The sequence below is a fragment of the Tamandua tetradactyla genome, chromosome 10 (assembly GCF_023851605.1).
Source record: "Tamandua tetradactyla isolate mTamTet1 chromosome 10, mTamTet1.pri, whole genome shotgun sequence".
Classification (NCBI taxonomy): Eukaryota; Metazoa; Chordata; class Mammalia; order Pilosa; family Myrmecophagidae; genus Tamandua; species Tamandua tetradactyla.
The window spans coordinates 72,330,280-72,354,647 of record NC_135336.1 but is presented as its reverse complement, the minus strand read 5'-3'; the positions used below and the strand labels follow the sequence as shown (position 1 = coordinate 72,354,647).

Here is a 24,368-nt window from a genome sequence, read left to right as displayed (position 1 = left end):
TTCCCAGCTGACAGGGAAATCGCAGATGTCATTTGGCCTTTCTTAGGATTCAAGGCATCTTCTTCTGGATACCTTAGTTTGGACATTTTAAGGCTTCAGAACTGTAAACTTTAATTTAATAAATTCCCTTTATAAAAGCCATTCCATTTCTGGTATCTCGTATTCTGGCAACATTAGCCACTAAAACAGATGTCATATTTTATTTTCATCTCTCTTTTTACCCTTTGTATGTACCCCTTCTGATAATCTTCATTGTGACACTCTTCTCCAACCCTCCTTCTCCTCTCTTTCCTTTTCAGCAGAACTCCCTTTATTGTTTCTTGTAGGGTAGATCTCTTGTTAATGAACTCTCTCAATTTCTTTTTATGTATGATTATTTTTAAACTCACCTTCACTTTTGAAGGACAGTTTTCTAGGTAAAGACTTCCTGTCTGACAGTTTTTCTCTTTCAGTACCTTAAATATATCATACCACTGCCTTCTCACGTCCATGGTTTCTGATGAGAAATTGACACTTAATCTTACTGCAATTCCCCTGTATGTGAGGAATCATTTTTCTCTTACTGCTTTCAGGATTCTCTATCTTTGGCATTTGACATTCTGATTAGTATGTGTCTTGGAGTAAGTCTATTAGGATTTATTATGTTTTGAGTATGTTACACTTTTTGGACATGTATTTTTATAACTTTCATTAGATTGGGAAATATTCAGCTATTATTTCTTCACATATTCTTTCTGGCTCTTTTCCCTTCTCTTGTCCTTCTGTAACACCCATGATACATATACTTCTGCACTTTGTACTTTCATTCGATTTCCTGAGAACCCACTCAATTTTTTCCCTTTATTTCTCTATCAGTTCTTCTGTCTGTAAGATTTTGATTGCCCTTTCTTGTTGATTGCCTTTATGTTAATACTCTTCTTTGATACTTGCTTCAACTTATTCTAGACATTTAGAATTGCCTGTGTTTAACTGATTAGATTTATTTAGCTCTCCATCTGATTCTTGCTTTGGATGTGTGGTACAATTTTTAAGATTTCACTATTTGTGTAATTATTTAAAATCCAGTGGAAATTTTCATTTCCTCTGTTCATTCTGAGGGAATTTTGATCTATTCTGGTTTTTTTTGTTTGTTTTTGCCTTTATAGTGTTTTCAAATCTCCTTTAATTGCCTTTAGCTGCTTTTGCCTGGAGAGCAAATTCTTGAAGAAGGGTCACCCTGCAGAAGATTTTACCAAGTCAGTATTTCCCAGCCAAAACTGGGCCAGGGACCCACAGTGGGAGTACAGATCAATTCCAAAGTACCCTGTGGATAGGGTCAGGAAAGATGCCAAAAAGTCTTTTTACATAGCTCTCCAAAGCTGGACTGTCCTTGCCTGCCAGCAGATGAAAATTTTTAGCAAACTGCTCCCTACTGTCCTAAGGAGGCCTTTGGTCTTTAAACCTCCATACCTTCACCTCTGTTGGGAGTGGGGTTGAAACATTGACTGTGGCAATCCTGCCTTGGGTGGGCTGAAACATTGGTTACGAACTGGGATCTAGTGATCTGAATTTTCTGATGAAAAGCCATGCCCTCTTCTCCCCTGTCCTTGGGGAGGAGAGCTTCCACATCCTTTTCTGCAGCAGCCAGCTAGGGACCAGACTCAAGGTGGCTCATCTTGAGATGAATTTGAACTCAATGTATTTTTGAAGCTTTTGTATTGGGAATGAAAGTGTGTTTGCTTCTCCAACCTTTTTGTGGGCATATGACCAGCATTAATATTTTAATTAAACTTTGCATTGATGTGTAAAAATCGCTACAGTAGATTTTTTCTTTGCAATTATCTAGAAACTATACCACCTGGTGTGTTAGGTTGTAGAGACAAAATAGATATCTGAATACAGTGGTTCAAACAGTCCAGAGATAATAGAGATACTGTGTTGATAAGCAGAAAGTTATATAGGGCCTCAGGTTTTTCCAACATGCTCTACTCTCTCCGAGAGTATTGTTCTTCTGCATGGCAGAAGGTGGGACATAGTTTCTCTAGGCAACCATCTGTCTAACTAAAACTTTATTACTGGTGAAGAAGGGAAGAGAGTTGGGGGAAATTTAGCAATTGGCTAACAAAACATGCATTTTTTTTCTTGTGGTGAAAACTGCAATTACAATTTCCATTATTTCAGAAGCGCAGATTGAGTTAGCTAGTAAATCAACCGAGGTATTTTAGCCAACTATTTAATGGGATTAAATTTTATCTATTTGAGGAACAGTTTGTATCAATTGGTAACCAAACTGTCTGAGATGGGGACAAGGAGGATGGAGTTTGTTGTACAAGTGTCTAGAAAGGGGATAGAAACAAAGAAGTTGGGATGTAACACTCTCCCCAGCTCTCCCTAAGACAGCTAAACCATAAATGAGAGAGTGGTGAGGAACAGAAGCTGAAGGACTTATGTTAATGAAATAATAGTAATCAAAATGATGGTGATATTGAAGAAGATGAAAATAATATCTATTTTATTTCTTGAGTGTTCCCAATTTGTGTTATTCTCAGAAGCACCTGATATATTAATACAGTATTCCTTTTAATCCTCACAATAATCTTATGAAGAAGGAGTTATTACCCCCATAGTAAAGAAAGGAAAAGTAGAAATTCAGGTTCAGAAAGGTTTTGTATCTTGCTAAAGTTTGAAAAAATATTAAGTAGCCAGACCAAGGTTGGAATCCAGACTAAGTGTTAGAGCCAAATTTGAAAGCCCTCAGTTACACTGCTCCCTGCCCACCAATAACAGAGTGTAACTCAAAAGCTGGCAAGGGTTTATTCTTCCTATGCATTTTAACACTCTTCCTCTTTTCCTATTGCCACTACTTACCCCCTTTTCACTCCTCCCAAAAAAGAAAAAAAAAAAAACACCACTAAAAAGCAGTCTTCGAGCTCCAAAACAGTCCACAGAGGATGGCAGTACAAGGGAGGTCTGTTCTCAGAGAAGCCTCAGAGCAGGGGCTTGACAAGTGAGGGGCCTTGTAGAAGAGGCCAGTGACAAAGAACAGCTGGCTTGTTCCTGAGCACACATGACTATCCTCCTGGGACTTTCTGAAAATACCTAGAGATGACCTTAGGAGAGGACCCAAATTCCTGTGTGACTTGGGTGTAAAAGTTGATGTGACCTACGGGTCCTCCTGTGCCAGTGACGCCCAGAACCATCTGGTTACACTGATAACTGCTAGAAATTGTGAGTAGATCGGGCAAAATTTGTGTCTCAGTTCTTCTTTTTTTTCCCCTGAGGTTGAGAAAAGTTGAATTGAATTGGGAAGATGGGATGAATGTTTGAGATTCATTTACTTACACAAGGAACGAAGATATTATCCATTTTATATATATTTCAATTATATGCCATTATTAATTCTCATCTGTTTTGATAGCCCCAATAGATGATTGTAAAATAGGTATAACACTTGATTCCTGTTCTCTTTCAACTTAGAATCTAGTCATGAAGAAGACAAGAAGTAAGGTGATTAAATGCCAAATTGTGGGATCTGAGCTCTAAATTATGTAGAGCTTCAGGGCAGGGAAGATCAGCAAAGGTTACAGAGGCAGGCAGGCAAGGGTTATTGAAGAAATAGTGCCTCAAAGGAATATTATTTATTTTGCTACACTTAAGGTTTTAATAAATCTGAGTTACTTTTAGGAATTATTTTTATTAAATTAGGAAGACTAATTTGATAAAATTTTACTCATGTTCGTTCACTCATTGAGCAAACAGATTCATAGACGGTCTACTATATGCAATGCATTGTGTTAAAATCTATGTGGAACAGTAATTTATACGGAGCACAGTGTTCCCCTCTTGCCCCAAAGGGACCTATACTCTAAGAGGGGTAATAAGATGTCATAGTTTTCTAATATGCATCTTAGAGAGACGATGTGATATAGGGGTTGGGCACACAAACTGGAGTCATAAAGACTTGCTTCTCAATCTCAGCTGTAAAATTTACTAGCTAGATCGTGGTGGGCAATTTACTCTCTGGGTCTCACTTTCTTTCTCAGTAAACAGGAGTAATTATAATATCTACTTGATCATGAGATCAAGCACATTAACCTCTTACAGTAATGCCTGGCACTTATTAGCAATTATTATTTTATTATAATTCCCAAGCCTACACTTTGTATATGGTACCAAAAAAACCTGAAGTTTAATCTCTTGCCTTTAATAGAAGGCATATCTGTCAGAGCTTAGCCCTGTGATCTTGGGGAAAAGAAAATGCTTATTCTCTGACTTTTAGCCCTGTGAAATGGAGGGATTGGATAAAATGCTCCCTAAAAGTCTTTTCAGATGTAACATACTATGAATCCATAATTTACTTTCAAATTTGAGCTGGAACCCAAATTGGGATGAGAGGAGCAAATGCTTTTATACTGATGAAAACAAACAAACAAAAAACCCCACAAGGCCAATATGAGAAGAAGGAAGAACAAATGGAAAGTGACATGGCTCAGAGCTAAGCAATCATCTAGAAAAGCAACAGTTTGGAAACGCAATATAGCTGGATTGTTTTGCTTTGTTTCTTTATCTAGAAAATCCTAAAATAACAACCAAGGAAATCATGATTATAATCCCTTTTTTTTCCTAGTGCCATCGGCCCTGGCCTGGAATCTCTAATTTACTGTAATTGGTTCAAGCTCTTGGACCTCAAACTTCTGGGCAATGCATATGAAAGACACTTTACAGGAAGTTATTATTCTTTTTCCTCAGTGATGAGTATCAAGAGATTCCTCCTCCATGTTAAATAGATGAACTACTTAATTTACATAACCACCTTTCTCTCTGCCTATCCATGCATCTTTCCTTCAATTTGGTTAATTGTCATTCACTCAGCACCTACTATATGTAAATACAGTGCTAGATATGGGGAAATGGAAAGGAAGCCCACATTCTGCCCCTGGGGAGCTCAAAGACCAATGTAAGAAGCAGAGGAGGAGCTAGCTTCAGCCAATGGGGTAAGTGCTGTGATTGAGCAGTGAGTGAAAGTCTGCACAGCACAGAAAAGGACTAGGTAAAAGCTCTCCAAAGAAGGGCAAACCTGAGCTGAGTCTTGAAGTGTAACTTTGAGTTACATAGGGGAAAAAGAGGAAAGACATTTCTGGAAGCAGATATATTAGAAAATATGGGCAAGGATTTACATGGCACACTTAGGCAATAGCAAAAAATTTTGCATATTTCAAGCACACAGAGTATTAAAGAGGAAGAAGAGAAAAAAGTTACCATTTCATGGAGAGTTTTCGTGCAATATGACAAGACATTTAATTTTGTATTAAAGAGGAAGAAGAAAAAGACGGTACCATTTCATGGAGAGTTTTTATGTAATATGGCAAGACGTTTGATTTTGTCTGTGGGGATAATGGAGAATTGCTCAGGTGGGGGAGTGACAGTTCTCAAGAGACTTATGAAAATGAAAAATAAGGTGCCCTTAAATTGACAGTCCCATTGGGACTCACCGCGACTAGTGAGTTCTAGCTGCTATTACAATGAACAGCATCTTCCTGTGCAGTTGGTTTTCATACTTAGGTTCTCATCATCCCAAGTACCACCTGGGAGCATTTAAAAACCCTAATGCTCCAGGTCTACGTGGAGTCCACATAATTCAGAATTTCTGTGGGTGGGACACAAGCATCAGGATTTTTTCTCTCTCAGCTTGCATCCTGTATTTCTAAAGAAAAACCTCCCAGGGAATTGCATTAGAGTTATCTCCCTCAATTAGATCCTAGTTTATTGTTAGAGGGAGAAAAGTTAACTAAACATTACAAAACAGTGATGTAGTTATTCTGATGGTCTTCCTTACACAGATTGCTGTGGAATGGGAATTTAGCAAGATAGAGACAGGAGGTGAGAAGTGAAAGAAGAGTGGTAGTAAGGCAGGGTACAGGGTATCAGAAGTCAAGGACAAAAGTGAGTTATTTCAGAAAGAGGATCAGAGTGCACAAGGAGTGGAGACATGCAAAAGAAGGGCGAAGACCCGGGGTTCTCATGGTGCATTGTTCATTGGGCTTATAGTACACAGCTCACATGGTTGTATATAGTTAACTTTATATAGATTTAGTTCCATTTCTATCCTGTAAAGACTTTGAGGTTAGGTATGTCCAGAACACAACACAGTTCTTGACATAAAATAGCCTCTCACATTGAAATGATTTGCAGGAAAAGAAAAAAATACTAATAGAGATTTGATCAGAAAGAATATCAATAACAACTAGTTCAAATATAATAAAGTATCTTAAAATTAAAAAAAAAAATTCACATGATGAACTGAAACCAGAATTATTTTCATGAATGTTACACTAGCTTACGCGTATTAACAGTGTCCAGTTCCCCTTTGACTCCCTAATAATCCACAGCAATGTCTGATTTTCCCTTACCCTGTCCTAACTGCAGTGACTTCCTTTTGGTCAACATCCTAGTCAGCATAGTCACATCTCTCAATTTTCATCCCTTATTTAACACATGCTTTGACTCATGAGGAATTTCAATTCTTCCTTACAGCTGCTGAGAGGGGAGTTTTAGCAAGAGGAAATAGCCATATGTGCCTCCCTCTCCACCCCTTTCTTCCTGGCTGTGTCATTCCTGGGTCTCGGTCATCCAGCTGTGTCCAGGAGTCCCAAAGGATATTATGAAAATTACTTACAGTATAATGTGCACACTTTATAAACAGCTCTAGACCCAGAGTCTTTAGATCCATATTTCCTTGCTTTGATTGCATTAGAATTAATCAGAAAGTTGTTTTCCAAAAACTTAACTGGAGATTGTCACAACTAACATCAGTGCAAAGTATTTATTATGGAAGTGTTTATTATATACCTTTATTTCAAGGTTCTCACAATTTACTATAGTTAAGTATTCTCATTAATCTTTACAAAACATATTGAATTGGAAAACAGGTGGTGTTATCCTAGTTCAGATATATAAATTGTAGCAAATGTGTTTTCTTCAAAAATTTTTAGAACAATTGTCTATGCACAGGTGGCACTCCTTTTAGCAATAGAAGTATTCCCAATGGGTACATACTGAAAAAAATGGATGCATTTCTCATCTCCTTTGCTGGAAGAGGACACTTGGGGGTTGTATGCAACAACAGCTTCATATGATGGTCTCCTAGGAAGTTTATCTAAGCAAGCTGATTGGATTGGGCTGGCTTCCAGTTGATGGCTCTTCCATACTTCTCAGCTTTGCCATTATCACTTCAAGAAAAAGTCTTGTCACTATTAAATACATATTTTGAGCGCTGCAGCTGTACTCTTGGCTTCATGTTTGAGCTGTTTTAATATTGTGAATGCCGCAGATGTAGTCCATTGCCTATTTCCATCAGGTTTATCAGGTTGGTTCATCCATTTCTTTATGCTTTCTGTACTCCCCATCATTTTCAGTTCATATCTCTTAATTCTACAGTTTTTGAAATTTCTCTGAAAATATTTTGAGGTTCTTGCGCTCCTATTTGAACAAAAAATGCAAACAAACAAACAAATACAATTGGTGTAGATTTCTTTGTAGAAATTGTGGCAAGATAGGATTGTAAACACAACCGTTAAAAAATGCCTTAGGTTTATGCATTCCTGATGTGCCAGTGTCGGGGCAAAGGCAGGTGAGGAGAGAGCATAGCTACTGTTTTTTCTCCGAGATTCAGAATACCAGAAAGTAATTTTGATGTTCAACTCCAAGGCAAGTGATAAAGATCAAAGACTCATTTTATTACAATATTTTCATTTTTATTGAACAGATTCACTTTGGACTTTGGCTTGCCTTTGGAATGTTTACCTTTTAATAAGTGATCTGTTTACATGTGCATCAGAGAACAAGGGTTTCTGTTTTACAGTTCAACTTTTGACCTTGGGGGATGAATGGGTGGTGGCTCAGAGGAAAAGTCCACTGTGTTCTACTGAACTTTTTACCCTTAAAAAAAAAATGAGCAAGTTTAAAGTTCACACAGTGCACAGAGGTCTCCACTGGGGATTTCTGGTATTATTAACTTCCTGACCCCCAATAATTAAAAAGGAAGAGCAAAGCCACCTCAGACTGTGACTCAACTTTGAACTTTTAACCTCCCAAGTAAAGTATTTAAATTGTAAATTGTAGACCCTGGTAGATTTCTTCTTGCCATTAACTTCCTTCATCCCTGGTCATGAGGTTATAATCTAGGCCAAAAGCATAGCCTGATCTTTCCTTTTTATTTACTTAACCTCTTTTAGCAGAAAAGACTGAGAACACCATTTACCTAGAAATGACAGGTACTCTGGTGAAAACAGTTAAACTTAAAGGGTCATTGAATTTTGGAGCAGATGCAACTATAGATCATCTGTCCAGCCCCCTCAGTTTTGAAAGAGAATACTGAGAACCAGGGAGGTTAAGTGACTTCCTTAAGGTCAGACAATTAATATGAGAACAAAAGAGTACCTCTAATTCATTTGCTTTTTTTTTTTTTTTTTGTTCAAGGAGTAGAGGGATTCAAGCATGATTGGGGTTAAGAAATATTTCCTTATGTAGCATGGAGGTTTAGAAGTTTAGAGACTCTACGGCTTCTATTTTTACATTAAAATTCATATGGTGGAAAAATCACCAGATAGGGGGGTCTGGAGAACTGGCTCCTAAACGGCCCCATTCACAGTTCTTGGTTGTGTAACTTTAGGAAACTCATGTAACTTTTCCGAGTCATAATTTGCTAGATTATAAAATAGAGTGCATTTGAGAGGAGGTAATAAGTGTGCAAGACACTGTACAAAATGCCTTTCTATTCTAATGATTTCTGATTCAGTGATACTCTTGCTTTAAGAATACTTGTGGTTCATGTTTAAACACTTTGTAGATACACAGTTCTGGGCAACAGCTGGCTTTCCTTAGCTCAGAGGAGAGGGTCTGATGGCTGTGAGTTTTAGGGTCATGAGTTGTATCACATTGGGCTTGGCAGTCATAGCAAGGCTCTCTTTGTCCTGTTTTAAGAAAAGAAAAAAGAAACCCCAAAGGAAAAGGAATATAATGTAATGAAACATAAGGACCAGAGAAGGGAGGAACAAAAGAAGCAGGACAAGGAAAGAGGGATGATTAGGAAGAAAAGTGAAGGCATTAGAAAAGAGAGTGACAGGGAGATGGTAGCCCCCTCAGTTGGATAGGGATCCAGTCCATGCTTGTGACACTGACAGAGCCCATGGGTATGTTGTGAATCTGCAGAGCCACATGCTGTTAATACCGAGGCTTAGACAGGCAGCTCTCGCTGGCACTCGTACAACACGCAGCATGTAGGAGAGGCAGTAGTCCGCCGGGCCCACTCTTCCCTCCTGCTATTTGCTAACACCTTTATTGCCTCCAGTTAGTTACTCACACCCTTCTCATTCCCATCTGTCAAGGACAGTTCCCTTCCAACATTCTGTCCTCATTTTCTTATACAAAGCATGGAGCCAACACTGAGCTCCATGAGGAGGCAAGTTTGGAGCGGGGGTAGCAATGATTTTCTCAAGTTTCCTGATGCCCAGTGGTGAAGGCGACAGGACTACAGGGTCTTGCTTAGGACCCTCATGTGGAAGCAGCTGGGACGGTGGTGGAGAGGGCTGAGTGATGACTCTGGCTACAGGCCTGTCTGCATTGCCCTGAAAGCAGAGGGTCCCGGGTCACTGCCAAGTGAACCTGCCAAACAGCTGCATTCAGCTTCCATCCCATCACAGGTGTTAACCCACCTATTTCCTGGTCTTTTTATGCTCCATTCAACTAATTTGTTTCTCCTTTGCCACCTCCTCTATTCCCTCTCTCTCATCTGAGAGCCAGCCAGTGGTAGGTGATTGTTATTTGAGCAAGGGCCTCTACTAACCTGGGTATATCTAATCAGATCATTAAAGTTGTAAACCAGTGGGCTGCAAAAAACTGTTAATTGGGGCTTTTGCTGGGCAAAATTACCTGGTTATTTTCTCTACCCAGTAAGCTCACTTCCTCCCACATTTTCTGGTCTTGAATATATTCCTTAGGGTATAGATGTCCAATTTACAAATCATGTTAACCTCAAGATCCCCTCAGGATGGAGGTCAGAGGTCAACAAGCAGAGCTTGACTATCATCATGAAACAAGTCATATTACTTCATTATCACTTCATCAACATCAGAAAGGAACAAAATACAGGGTTGTATCTGCCAGCTACCTCTACAATTGAAAACATCTCAATGCACGTAAGCTATTTTGAACTTGTAAAAGTAGAAAAAAAATTAAAAGGTTATGTTCCTATTCTGTGATGTGCTAACAAACTTTAGGTGGCTCATGTCAGGGCGGTGATAATGATTCCTTTTTTTTTTTTTGAGAATCTGTACCTTAAGCTTATGAAAAACAGAGTTATGCACTGTCAGTGCCAAAAGTTCAGCATATGAAATATCTGCACTGGGATGTGCCTAAAGCCAGAATCAATAGTCCCTCATGGAGAGGGGAGGGTCTGGGCTACCAGGGTTAGTGATGTACCTAACCCTGTTTCTGAGCTGCTGCAGGCCTGCCCTCGGTGGAACTGCAGTGTGCAAAAAGTGGTCTTTACTTACTCTAGCAAACGACACCCCCAGGCGGATAGGACCCCAACCCCAATTCAACTGATGAGCCAAGATCTTGGCTCTAGAAGCAGCCAAAGGCTGATGGATTCTGTGTAGGTATCTATTATCCCTGATAATACTATCTCTTTTGGTATGGATATTTGAATTGATGGTAAAACTAAAGAAAAGAAAAGAAACATCAAACAAGCAAAAAGTCCATTTTTCTCTGCTTCTTTCTTCTGTATATTTACATTAAATAGATCCCCATCTATTTGTCTGATATCAGTCCTTTGATTTGATGCACCCAGCTGGCAAGTACAGGTCATTTTTGGGGATTAAATTTAGTAGAGCATCCACACAAGTGCCAGGAGTTCCTGAGCCTTAATGGAACTTTGGCAGGCAAGAAAGTAATTGTCTAGCAGGTACGATGGGAGTGGGAAGATAAGAAGGCAAAGAGGCTGTAATTTCTTCCTTCTTTTCCTGAACAGTTCAGAAAGTGAATTCATATCTAAACTAGGTGTTATTTTAGATTACTATTTGTCACATCTATTAGCAGTGACACCAGCAAATAGCCAGATACCAGTTGGAAATTTGTTGGTCTCTAGGAATGACAGTTGTTGGCTCATTTATTCATTCATTCAGTCATTCAAATAACATGTGTCATGCCCATCCAAAAGATACATCAGTCTCTGGATGCAGGAATCTCTTGATGATCCCTGGGTTATAAAGGAGAAATTTGGGATTATTTATCCAGTACTGCTAGGCAGAAGGCACGTCCCCAGACAACTCTGACATGTTGTGGATTATCACTCCATACTCTCAAGCCTTCATTTAAAAACTAGACCTGATTTTCCTGTAGAAGGCCAGAGAGATGTGTTCATCTTATTCCTGAGAGGAAAATCATTGCAGATTCCCCTACTGATTTATGGTAGCCATATGGCCCCTTTATCTCCTTTTTTTTTTTTCCTTTCCTTTACCTTCTTTTGACATATCAAGTTGAGGGAGGTACAATTGGGCCAAAATTTTACCAACGTATGTGTTGTCTATAAAATGAATGACATTGCATGGGACAAATGGAATTAAACATGGATCTTTCTGGACTAAAGGGAGAGAGCCCTTTTTATACTTAATTGACATATAAGAGTATTCTGCTAAGGGCTATATGTGAAAACCAACAGATTATGCTAAATTATTATAATAATCCCAGAGAGAAGCTTATTTCATGAACACAAAAATATAACTATAAATTTACACATATAAAATAATAATAATAATATGGCTTTATTCTTTGTTTTTTAAACATGGATATTGCTTTACAAACACTGACACCAGTTGAGACAAGAATGTTAGGAATTGAACAAGCAAGATGAATTAAGCTAATGTAGTAAGTAATTTCTTAGACTATTGAAAATGGTAGCGTTTCAAGTATTTTTTTATTAAAGATTCCAGGAAGCCAGAGACTTCTGGGTAATGTTTAAATCATTGGAAATTGATCTAACACTTAATGGCCAAACGTTGACTGTCTAATGAGGTAACAAGGTCAATAGGTCACAGGACCTCCATTACCTAACCTTAGCTGACCTCTTTAAATGACATAGCAAAGTATTGATCAGAGTTGTTATGCGGGATTGAACAGAGAGTCCTTAAAGTATTGGGTCTATCCAACATAGTCTACAATTTGCATTTTTCCCAATCCCCAGTGAGGGGGTTCTGTTCTGTCTCTTGTTTATCCTCCTACTTTTATTTGGCTCTGTTCCCTATAGAAAACCTGTTTTTTTTTTTTTTTTACATGAGCAGGCACTGGGAATCGAACCCGGGTCCTCTGGCATTGCAGGCAAGCATTCCTGCTTGCTGAGCCACCATGGCCTACCCGAAAACCTGTTTTCTTGCTCAGAGTACTCTGTATTCAGGTTCATTTACTGAAGGTCTCTGCACACTCTAAAATTCCTCACATTTTACCTTCAAAATTCATTGATCCTACAAAGTTCTGTGATGCTTTTAGACTGGTAGGTAGTTTTGATGTTCATTAAGCTGTGATACTGTGAATGAAGGAATACAATTTGCTGTCTATATTGAGAAATTGTCCTTAAGTTTTGTGACCCATAATGGGCAACATAATGGGCAGGCTTAACTATGACATATATTTCATTCTTATTTATGTGTACTCTCTGTCTGAACTCTTTTTTGAGGGTTGATTGCCTGTCAGTCATTATATTTATTTGAATATGGAAATATTGGGGACTGACTTCATAAGCCAAAACTAACCCCTTCTTGGATTTGAACAAAGAAGGAGTGAGTCATTTGATTAAATTTCTAATACTGTAGAACCATATAATGCTTTTAGGTTTTCAAACAGCTCTTATATGTGTTTTGTCATTTTCTCCTCACAATACTTCTGTGAAATGGGAGAGTATATTAATTTATAAGAGGACCCTAACACTTCATCAAGAACTCTTAATGTGTTCTTTATTGTATGTGACTAATGTAAGCCTTAGGAATAATTTGTTATGCCAACAACCTTGAACAACTGATACTTAGACCTATATCTCATCTTCCTATTATTTTTAAGACCATAAAAGTGTGAAGGGGGTGTGGCGAAGATTGCAAGTTGATCACCCAAATCTGTGCTCTGCTTCTTCCATAGTAAGATAGAGCCATAACTGGAACAAAGCTGCCCAGCCAGGGAATATTTCCAGTGAGGGATGAAAATGGGACTAAACTTTCTCCAGCAAAGGGTGAGCAAAAATGATGGGTTCCATTCAAGCCTTGCCTTGAAAACTTCCATGCTCTGTCCTGTAGCTTTTTCTCTCTTCCTGTAGATTAAAATAGTGATGACAAGAGGGACCTTAGAAGCCACGTGCTGAAGATGGCAGCATTATCTTCATTCTCGGTTGGGTTCATGAGTGATGGGAGCAGAACAGAGTTCCCCACTGACCTGAACCCCAGTTCAGACTGTTATTTAAGAAATAAGTACACTTCTATTTTATTTGAGTGATAACATTTTGGAAGATACTTATTCCAGGGGTTTAGACTACTTAACTGATATGGATGCCTAGTTGATTTTACTAAAAAACATTCAAGAACATTCCAGCCAGGGTCAGCAATGACACTGAAAACTGTCAAGCCTTTTACTTATTCCTCTTTCCATCAGATACTTTGATGGGAAGTGAGAAGGTTAGCAAAACAGGGGAAATGACTAAAGGGGGACAGTTTAAGAGTGGCTGAGACAGTGTGAAGGCAGGAGTTGTACTACAGAGATGCACACAGTTCCTCTGAAGTGAAAGTGGAATAAAAACATTTAAAAAATAGCTAAAACCATCCCCCTCACTCCAATTTTTCTGCATAAGGTCTTATTGGGTATCCTGAACTCGCAAAAAATATTAAGAAGTTTTTTAAGATAGCAGTCACTGTGAGCAAATACTGCAGAAAGCTACCTCCTTGCTTTCTTCTTAAGTCTTTTCCAATCAAATTGTCTTTAGTTTTTAATACTTGGCACTTAGATCTTTATCTCAGTGGGTCATCTCAAAAGTCTTGTAAGCTAGTAACTAGAGGAATAGATAAGTATTGCCAACATCTATTGATACAACTACTTAATATCTTCCAGAGGTGCTCATGCATACACATTCACCTGAAACATTTCTAGATAGAAACCTAAAGAGATCTCACAGAAGAAACCATGGGGAAAGTGTTTAGTGGCCCACCACATTCACTTTTCTAATGGCATATCAGCTGAACCTGGCATGTCTTCAGAAAAGGCCATGTATTTAAGCTAAAACGAGAATGAGAAAAAAGGAGAACTAGCTTTCTTCTAATATGATAAATAGGGCATGGAGGTTTTGTAGTCTGCTAGTAGAACCAGTTGCACAAGTTCTCTTCTTACCCATAGGGCATGCTCTTAAAGTAGAAATATTTATATTTAAAAAATACCTTAAGACTTATGGTAAAATGTTTGAATTTGGTGTGTAGAATAAAGAATTGATATTAAATCTGTACATCTGATTTATTGGGACCTAATTTGAAACTAGAAGTATATTTTGAAAGTATTTTCATAAGTTTTGGACTTCCCACTTCTTTTTTGGGCATGAGGAAGTGATAAAAGGAAGCAGTCTTCTTATGTGTCCACTTATATTACGTTTTGGTAGATTACTCATATTCTTTTCAATTGTTCATCCTGAATGTTTGTTTTAAAATAAATGTCATTTAATGATCCAGGTGTTCTGCTCTCCACAATTTGTAGAGGAAATAGCTTTAAGTAAGAAATTTCCACAATGTATCAATATGTATGCCCATCTAGGGGTGCGTGTGTGTGTGTGTGTGTGTGTGTGTGTGTGCGAGAAAGGTACACACATAGAGGCAGAGAATGTGACACAACACTCAGAGAAGCGACAAAGAAAACAAAAAGTTTAAGGTAATAAAGCGATATGCAAAATTATTAAAGGACAGTTACACATTCCATATTTCCTTTCCTTTCAAGCTTCAGGTTTAGAATTTAAGCACCTTTGGTTCAGGTGAAGAAGGTTCAAGAAGCTGTTGCAAATCCAGTATTTCCTACAGAGTTGAGGTGATTTCTCTGTTTTGCAGTGACTGTGTGTCATACTGGGGGGACGCAGTATAAGAGACAGGTGACGAGGAAAGGAAGCTCTCTGGGTTTGTATGTAGAGTTCATCTCATTTATTCTTCCCCTAGTTCAGTTTGTGGGAAGTATTCTGATACTGTTTCTTCTATTTAACTCTTTTTTTTGCTTTGAAAAAAGCAAGGCCAGCTTTTTATGGATTTAAGAAAATACTCTATATCTGATGGTAAAACTGATTGATTTTATTAAAGGAACTGTGAAATCTCTGCTGAGGGTAGAAAACTATATTTTTCTTCACAAAAGAATGAATAAGAGGAAATAATTTGTATAAACACTGTATGCTATGCTCGATTTTAGGATATAAACAGAGAAGGTGGGGGAAATTGCATCTTTAAACTTCAAATTTTAGATCTAATATACATACATATACATATATTACATAGTCATGGTCGGGAGAACAAACAAAGTTATAAGGATCTAATTATTAAATATTTTTAAGCAGTCACAAGTAAAGTTTTCATGACATTTGAGAAATTTTTCCTGCACCCAAAACAAAGTGCTTTCATGCCTATTTTTCTTCTTTCTTCCCTCTCTCTTTCCTTTCCTTTTTTTCTTTCCTTCCTTTATTCCAGGAGCTAAAATAAATTCTCATTCTTAACTTTTTATCTTAAAAGTTTGGCTATGCAGCATATTGTTGGTTTAAAAATATATTCTTACATTCTCTTCCATCAGAACGTTCTCTGATGTTTAGAGTCAGTTCTTTAGAACTTTTGACATTCTGAAACAATCACAGTTTTCATGTCTCATGTTTCTCCAGGGCTGCAGGAACTCAGGTATGCCAGAAAGGTACCTAACAAGAAAGAACAAGAAGCATAAGTATTGAATTGTTCCATCCAAATTAGGGAAACTGCACTATTGCTAGCATTTATTTTCTTCAGTAAAATCTGCTATTCTACATTTTTCCTATCCCCCAAACTCCTGTATTCTGTATTGCAAAATTATGTGACAACATTATCTTCAATCAGCCCATACTTTTGTTAAGTGAATGGAGGAAAGTAGAATTGATTTCTTAATACTGAAAACAGGCTCTTGTCAAAATAAATGACAGTTAGAGCAAGAAGGAGAAATTCAGCTTGTGCTACTACCGTTCAAAGGCAAGGCTGCACTCAGCATAAAAAAGTAAAGGGAAACAGTAAAAAATGAAGGATCATTGCATTTTCTTTCATGCTCAACTTTCCTTCAACCTCTCCCAGGAAGGAGAATGTTTTTTCCTTTCAAGCAAGGAACAGCAGGGGTTATCTTTTCTTGGACAAGCTAAAATCTATCTCCTTGTCAGAGGAGACAGATGAGGTTAGAAAGGACGCTGCCACTAGGAACAGAGGGCAGAAGCTGTGATTCTGGTTTATGACAAGAACAACTGGCTCTTGTTGGGGGAGGAATCGAGACACCTGCCATCTTGCTTGCTGGGACACACATTGCAGCACCGATATAAAAATTATGCATGTGACTTTTTAAGCCTTGCCAAGAACTGATTTCCCATTATTTCAGTATCACTGGCAGTTAGTATGTTTCTTACATATGTATCATTTTTTTAAAAGTCACGCTAATATGTCAAATAAAGAAAGACCAAAATACGGTTCTAGGGAAATACTTCTGTTTGAAAAACAAACAAACAAAAATGCTCACTGATAAACATGTTTCAGCAGACATTAATAATAAGGTGATTGGAGCAAAATGAAAGCGACTGGAGGTGTTTCTCCATGTCCCACCCCCATCCCAACTTTTTATTTTGAAAATTTCAAAACAATAGAGCATTGCAAGTGTGCAAAAATCACGCATATACTCTTCATGTAGATCTGCGCTACTAATAGAGTAGTCACTAGCCCTGTGTAGCTTTTGGCCACTTGAAAAGTGGCTAGTCCAAATCAAGATGTGCTCTTCTATGTCTTTTTAAAAATAACTAATTAATTCCTGAACAAATTGAATATATATATATTCACAAATATGTTTACTTGCTTCTATGTGAACAGCTGGGTGTCCATGGATCTAACCAAGTCCTCATTTTCCAGAACTGAGACAGAAAATAGTTGTTTGGCTAGTTGGGGTGGGGGGTGGCATGAGGTTGCAAGCATCCAGCTTTTAACATGTCTATGATATTTCTCCACAGCATACTAAGGAGTAGACCTAGGTTTAGTCAGAAGTTTATGTAGTCTCACATGACTATATACTAAGCTGGAAATTGCAACCGAAATTTTTTGTCAAACAAAATAAAAACATAGGTTAAAAACAGAAATCTCAAAGGGTCCTCTAATGTTGTTTCTTTTTGGCGATTGTGATTTTACAAACCAAATTAGATCTTAAATGTATGCATTTGAAAGCTTTGTTCCCTTACGTATTCCAATGCAAGCCAAAATATAATACAGGATTGTTAATGTTTGTTTGGCATTGATTCTTACCCTAAAAAAGAAAGCATGCAAATGGATACTGTACTTTGCATTTCTAAGGAGTCCTGCCCTTTGGGAGCCCTGCCGTTTGAGAGAGGATTCTTACATGAAAAATTTCCCAGCATATTTCTATTATTATTCTCAGCAGTGCTATATAATGTTCCATGGTGAATGGATTTGAATCTTGCAAAGTGACAAACTTATTTAAAACCAAGCTGCATGATAAGATTGATAAAACTGCCTAACATGAAGTTTTTACCCAAGAAAGGCGCTGACCATAAAGACCAAGACAAGATTTATGCATGTGTCTGTAACTTCAACAAGCCCTGAATATCATTTCCCAATAAAAGCTTAAAAAATGCCTATGGCATGCCAGTATCACTTGAGTAAATACAATAACCACTTTTTTTCTATTTTTTTTAAATTTGAAAAGTAACACTTTCCTTTGCAGTAAACTTGAAAAATACAGTAAAGGATAAAGAAAATTAAAGCCATCGTATATTTTTAAAATTCTCTGAGAATAATATATCCCTAGTTCTTTTCCAAGTATTTATGAAAAACATATACCTTTTTTTTTCCTACAAACTTGGAATCAAGTATCTGAAAAATGTTCTGCATCCTGTTATTTTTCCATTTAAAATTATATCATGAGTGTTCTTCAAACTACGAAATAATTTATGAAGGACTTTATTTGAAGATTTTTTTGTTTGTTTCATTTTCTACTATTCCACATAAAGTCATGGTTTATATCCTTGCTTTTATTTATTCATCCTTGTAGATAAATCTTTGGTGCAGGTCTGATTATGTTCTCAGGATAATTCAAGTGAAGTTACTAGCTCAAATATATGAGTAATTTTTAGATACTTGATTCATATTGCTAAGTAGTTCTCCAGATAGCTCTCCGGCAAAATTGAATCAAACAAACTCTCCCATGATATTTGAGAGGGACAGGCTCATTTGCTAAGTATAGTCGTTATACTTAAAACATCTTTCTCAACTTGTTGAAGAATCTGTACTGGTTTTATTTTACAATTAAGAATTAACCATTTTGTCTGTTCATTTGCTTGTCGGTTTTTTTTCTTTACTTGGGAATTGCTTATTCCTATCCTTTGCCCACTTTTTGGGGGGGATAGGGGTTGGGAATCAAAGTTTTCCTACCTATTTATTTTTCTGCCAATTTGTATTATTCAACCCTTTCTCTTATAATATTGCAATTTTATTTATTAGGTGTTCTTTTTTTTCTTTTCTTTATTTTTTATTTACATGGGCAGTCACTGGGAATCAAACCCGGGTCTCCGGCACGGCAGGCAAGAACTCTGCTACTCAGCCACCATTGCCTGCCCTACTAGGTGTTCTTTTGACACTTGATTTTTGTGTATTTACTTTATAGACATTCTGAGTAGTAAGGCTATCAACCTCATCCTGCAGGGCAGTTGTTCTCAAATTTAATGTATATCAGAATCTCCTGGTGTGCTTGTTAAAACACAGATTCTGAGCCCCACCATTAGAGTTTATTATTCAGTAATCTGAATAATGTGTGGCCCTGGCAATCATTTTTAGCAAATACTTCACGTGATTCTAAGTTGAATAGTTAAAAATTTCACTGCAAAAAACTGTTCTGTGGTTTTTTACTTTGAATTATACTTAGAAAGGGCTTCCTTACTGTCATATTCAGAGCTATTGATCTATATTCTCTTCTATTTTTTGTGTCTTTACTTATCTGCATCTATCTATTTAATATAGGTAGAATTTGCTTTACTGCTTTGTCCCAAATATTTAACCATTTTTTCCCAGCACATTTTATTGAATAACACATTATTTTCCTAACAATTTAGAATTTCAACTTTCTCATGTACTGGAATTTTATGAATAGCTATTTCAGAGCTTTTTTCTTTCTGTCCTATTACCTTATGTATCTATTCCAACATATTTTTTAATTATTGTATCTTATGTTTGCATCTGATAGTACAGTGTCCCCATCTCATTACTCTCTATGTTCAATAATATTTTGAAAAATTTCATCAGTATAAAATTCTAAATAAAAAATTATCAGTTTGTCAAGTTTGAACAAGGTTTCCTTTTTTGGTGGTGGTATATCTAATCTCCACAGTAATTTGAGGAGACTTCGCATCTCTCCTGTGTTGTGACTTCTCCTACCAAAACATGGTTTCTCTCTATTAAATTTATAGCTTCTTTTATGGTTTCCTTTAAAATTTTCTAGTTTTCTATGCTTGCATTCTCAGAGATTTTCAGATGGTTCCTTTAGGGTTTTCAAAAGAAGGCATACTAACTGTAAATAATGTTAACTTATATCTCCCTTTTCAAAATTGTATTTTTTTTCCCTTGACCTACTAAATTGGCAAAAATTTCCATAGTTTTATAAAGTTATAATACCAAGAGGCATATTTATCTTGTTCTTTTTTTTTTATTTTACTGCTTAAATCATTTTAACATTTAACAATATTTAAATATAATGGCTATTCATATAAAATAAATATTCTTCCTAATGTTAAGGAAGATTCTTTCTCCTTGTTTCCTATGAATTTAACTAGGTAGAGATGTTGATTGCTTTTTTTTTTTTATTGCTTTTTAAAATTAAATCTTATGGGGCAGTGCTATTGTGGCTCAGTGGCAGAATTCTTGCCTGCGATGCCAGAGACCTGGGTTCGATTCCTGGTGTCTGCCCATGTAAGAAAAAAAACGTAAAATTAAATCTTAAGCCATTTCCTTCAGTTATTATTTTGGAATATATCTAGGTAGTCATATGTTTTTTCCCCTCTAACCTATTTAGGTGATAAAATTATATTTGTGGATGTTAAAATTGCTTTTTTTTAATAAAAAGTTATAGCCTTGATATGGTTTATTATTTATTAATAGAGTATTTCTCCCACATGTCAGGACACGCTCTTATACCATGATCTGTTATAAAATATATTGCAAGTAATTTTTAAATGCTACTCAAAGTATTTAAGTGATCCAGTTATATAGAGCATCTTCAAGGTTATAATTTGCATTCAGCCATGCTTTCTGAGGGTGCAGAGAAAGGAAAGATGTTAAGCTAAACTTTAGGAATTTTTAATAATTTTGGGTAAACCTACACAGTGGAATATTATGATATACATAATATCACACTTTTGCATGATGTATATATTAAGTCATGTATATAATGGTAGAAAAATAATTAAGATATGGTCTGAGATATAATTTCCTAATATTAGATCATAAATGAAATCAGGCTAGGGTTTCTTTGGTAGACTTTGCCAGGTTTTAGGATTATGCTTATTATGCATGCAAGTACCTAATTTTGGATAGATATTAAATTGGAGCATTTAGCATAGTATACATACCTGATACTGAGACACTTATCAGATGGATAAAGATGGGTCCCATTGCATTAATGTAGTGCCATTTTGATATTCTAGCAATGGTGATAAATATTGGTAGGTAAAAAAGTTCAGTAGGAGTTTAGTTGTCTGTCCTTTTAGTTTCCAAATTTGTACTGATTCTTTTTTTTTAACTTTATTTTATTTTAGACTCTAAACTTTTCTGTTTTAACATAAAATGCTATCTTCTGCATTTTACTTTCTTTGTGTTGCTTTTTTAAAAGGCCTCAAAATAGAGAGCTAATGGATTACATTCCAATACTGTAGTTTTACAAAATTATCAAGATTGACACTACCACAATCAAAGTTTGTCATTTGTTTTCTTCTACCTGTTTATAAAAGAAGGTTCAAATGCAAAATGTAAATAAATAAATACAGAAGGATATTGTTCCCTGGTAGTTCAGAATGTTATTAAACTGTTAAAGTTGTTCCAAAGCAGTATGAAATTTAGTTTAAAGGTGCAAAGGAAAGGACATTCAAGGACGAGTTGAGGTGACCCCTGCCTGGTGACCTCATGGCCAGACTCTCCTCCTTGCTTGGTTCTTGGCTTGTCTTAGTCTGGTCTGTAGACCGCCCACTGGCATCATTGCCAGGCTGGTTCCCTTCCCTTCACCTAGGGCAAGGAAGAAAGGGAGAAAAAAATGTGCAATATTGAGGCCTGTTTGGACGCAATCCTGTAGTGTAGATGTCAGGCCTCTCTGCCAGGCAATGAGAGAAAGGGAAAAGGAAAACATGCACATTTCCTGAGATTTCAAGACTTTCCCAATTCACCCTTAGGACAGAGATTGACAGAGATGCATTTCTTGCTCTTAAGGATGTTCCAGAACTAGAGGAGTTGATCAGCTTCATTGCAGAACTGCCGGGGGGGGGAACATTCACCTCGGGGACATGGGTGAAAGCGTGCTTACCTCTGAAAGGACTGAATGAAACTTCTGAATATTTTTTGTTGTGCTGCTGGTTGGTTTCTGAGGCTTTAGCGAGGTTCTGGCTGCAGCTATGAATCTGGGAGGCCCATCTGCCATGATGTTGGAGTCCATAGGATTGAAGTCTCAAGGAGTACTGGGAAGTGTAGAACAGTGAAGGGTCCTGTGAGATGTCTGGCAGACCTCCTGGGATAATCAGGTGTTGGGCTAGTCTGTCTGTGGCTGAGAACCTTTTAGGAAAATGGGGAGTGAAGATTTGGTCCACAGTATGAGATGTATAAACTTAAAATATGATGGACACTGAGAAAAATCACTGCATTTTGCATTTAGGAGGACGGGTGGCTTTTGAGAGAATTGACTTAGAAGTGAGACCAAGGAAAAGCTGGATTCATAGTGATTGATCAGTGAGTGTGCAGTAGAAACGTGGAGATAGCAGGCTGTGAAATCAGAGAAGGAGGATCCGAGGGTGGCCCAAGAAGAGTGCACACAGAGTAGTACTGTAGCCCTTATAGCTGAGAAGCAATGGGTGGTCTTCAATATATAAGGAAAGGGAAGTTAGCAAGGAGGTGAAACCAAAGAAATGTGGGAGAAAATGCCTTGATAGTATGTATTCTATCCATACATTGTGGAGGTTAGAGGCATGGTGCCCCCCATGATCTGATGGAAAAGCTGCGTAAATTTTTTTCCCAAGTTTTGAGGAACCTCCCTAGTTGCCTCTTGATCTGCAGGCACTGCTACTCCCATTACTTGAACATTGCGCAGGCTAAACCAGTTCAAAACACTTGTCAAACCAGCCTTTTCTGCCTTGAAAATCTGTAGGGGTAGAACCTTCACCTCCATTTTCCTTTAGGGAATCATATAAGAACTTAGCCTTTTTTTGGATGGTGCTAGAGTCTACTGGAATGCCTTTTTAATTACGATCCTGTACATTTCTAGCCTTTGTGTGTCATCATGGGCCTTCCTGTGTCATTTGCGGCTTCCACAAAATGATCCCCAAATTCCCATTTAATTTCTTCTTCCAACCCACAAGATATCAAAACCGTAATGGGGAAAGTCATGATGTGGAAAGGAAAATTGTATATATTTTTGGAGTTATGTAACATTTTAGCAAATCAAAATGTGTTTTGTATTAAAATGAACTCCTAAGCTATTTCGACCATTAAATTATTAATACTGACATAGGTTTATTAGATTATATATGTATATATATATATGCATTTTCCATGCTTTGTACTGTCCCAAGATTCTCACTGTTACGGAGTTACTAAGAGAGGCAATATTATCACAAAAAGGAGGTCTGAAATGAGAAGGAAGGTATTTACAGTTCATAATCTGTTTTCCCCTCAGAATTTAGAAAATCATTGTATTTAGTCTTTTCTACTAGTAAGTAAAAATCTGTTTTATTAAAATTCTAATTTTCTCCTCAAATTTTCCCAAGCAGTGAAGACATCTGATGTGTCAAAGATTTCCTGGGCCAAGCACACCTCCTATGTTAATAAGTGTATACTGTGTATATACTCTAAAACACAAATGAATGCATTTACCATTAATTGATGAATATTTTTATTAATTAAATATTAAAATTGTTTATCACCCTCTGGTTGCCTGATTCAGCATGGCATTTGGTTTCAGTGACAATTTGCACAGAAAAAATTATTTCGAATTGTGGGCCTATTTTCTTCTCCTAATCTCTTCTCAGGAAAGTAAACAGGAACTGTTAAAGATGTTCCCAGCACTTCTCAGAGGCTACTGCACCCACTCGGCCCAACTCGCCAGCGTGCTGACAATTTTCCTTTTAAGGACAATGAAATCCTGTTCAGAAAGACCAGTGTGTCCTGCATGGAGAAGCCACAGTCAAGACGAGGAAAGCAACCCCCTGGCTAGGTTCAATATTGCCCTCCTCAGGTGCATCTCTGCAATGGATGGTTTCATGTTGCGGATTAAGAAATAAACGTGGTCCTCAGGCCAGAGACAGAACTTCCTTTTTCAAAAGCAAATAAACAAAATAACAAAAAGAATAGAGAACTCTTTTTTTTTTTTTTCTCAATCTAAACTGATGGCCTGCACAAATCTTCCCTGATTTACTGTGCGGTTTCTGGCTAGACACCCCCACCCCCACCCCCTTTCTTGGTGCCCTTTCCACACTTCTCTGAGGGAGCATTTTCTGTCCCAGACGCAGGGACTTTCCAGCTGCCTCGTGACTCTTAGGCAATCTTACTTTTTCATTCGGTTTTAGCTGGGCGGGCTTAGGGTCTTTTCAGGTTTGGCTTTGGGAAGCTACCCCCTCCTGGGCTTCGGTTGGTGGGAGAGATCCTGAGCACAGGAAGGTGAACTGCTATAGTTAGCTCTTGGCTGGACCCTGTACTTTGGGGCTTCACGGATGACACAGTTACTTATCCTCTTATTATCAATCTGAAAGCCTCGTCATGCAATACATTTCCATCTCCTGACTGTCTCATGACCCAGCTCGGAGTCCAGAAGGGCTGTCATAAAGCTGTTAACTGGACACCATCTCAGGAGAAGTT

The 24,368-nt window shown here is 37.4% G+C and overlaps 1 long non-coding RNA gene across 2 annotated transcripts in view; it reads left to right on the top strand.

The window, feature by feature from the left end:
- LOC143648537 (uncharacterized) overlaps positions 1-23,847 on the top strand; it is a 32,695-nt gene extending 8,848 nt beyond the window's left edge. For both annotated transcript variants that reach the window (XR_013158611.1, XR_013158610.1), the window contains exons 2-4: positions 9,978-10,175; positions 13,165-13,255; positions 23,543-23,847. This is a non-coding gene — a long non-coding RNA (uncharacterized LOC143648537). The remainder of the gene's footprint in view (positions 1-9,977; positions 10,176-13,164; positions 13,256-23,542) is intronic.
- The last annotated feature ends 521 nt before the right edge of the window (positions 23,848-24,368 follow it).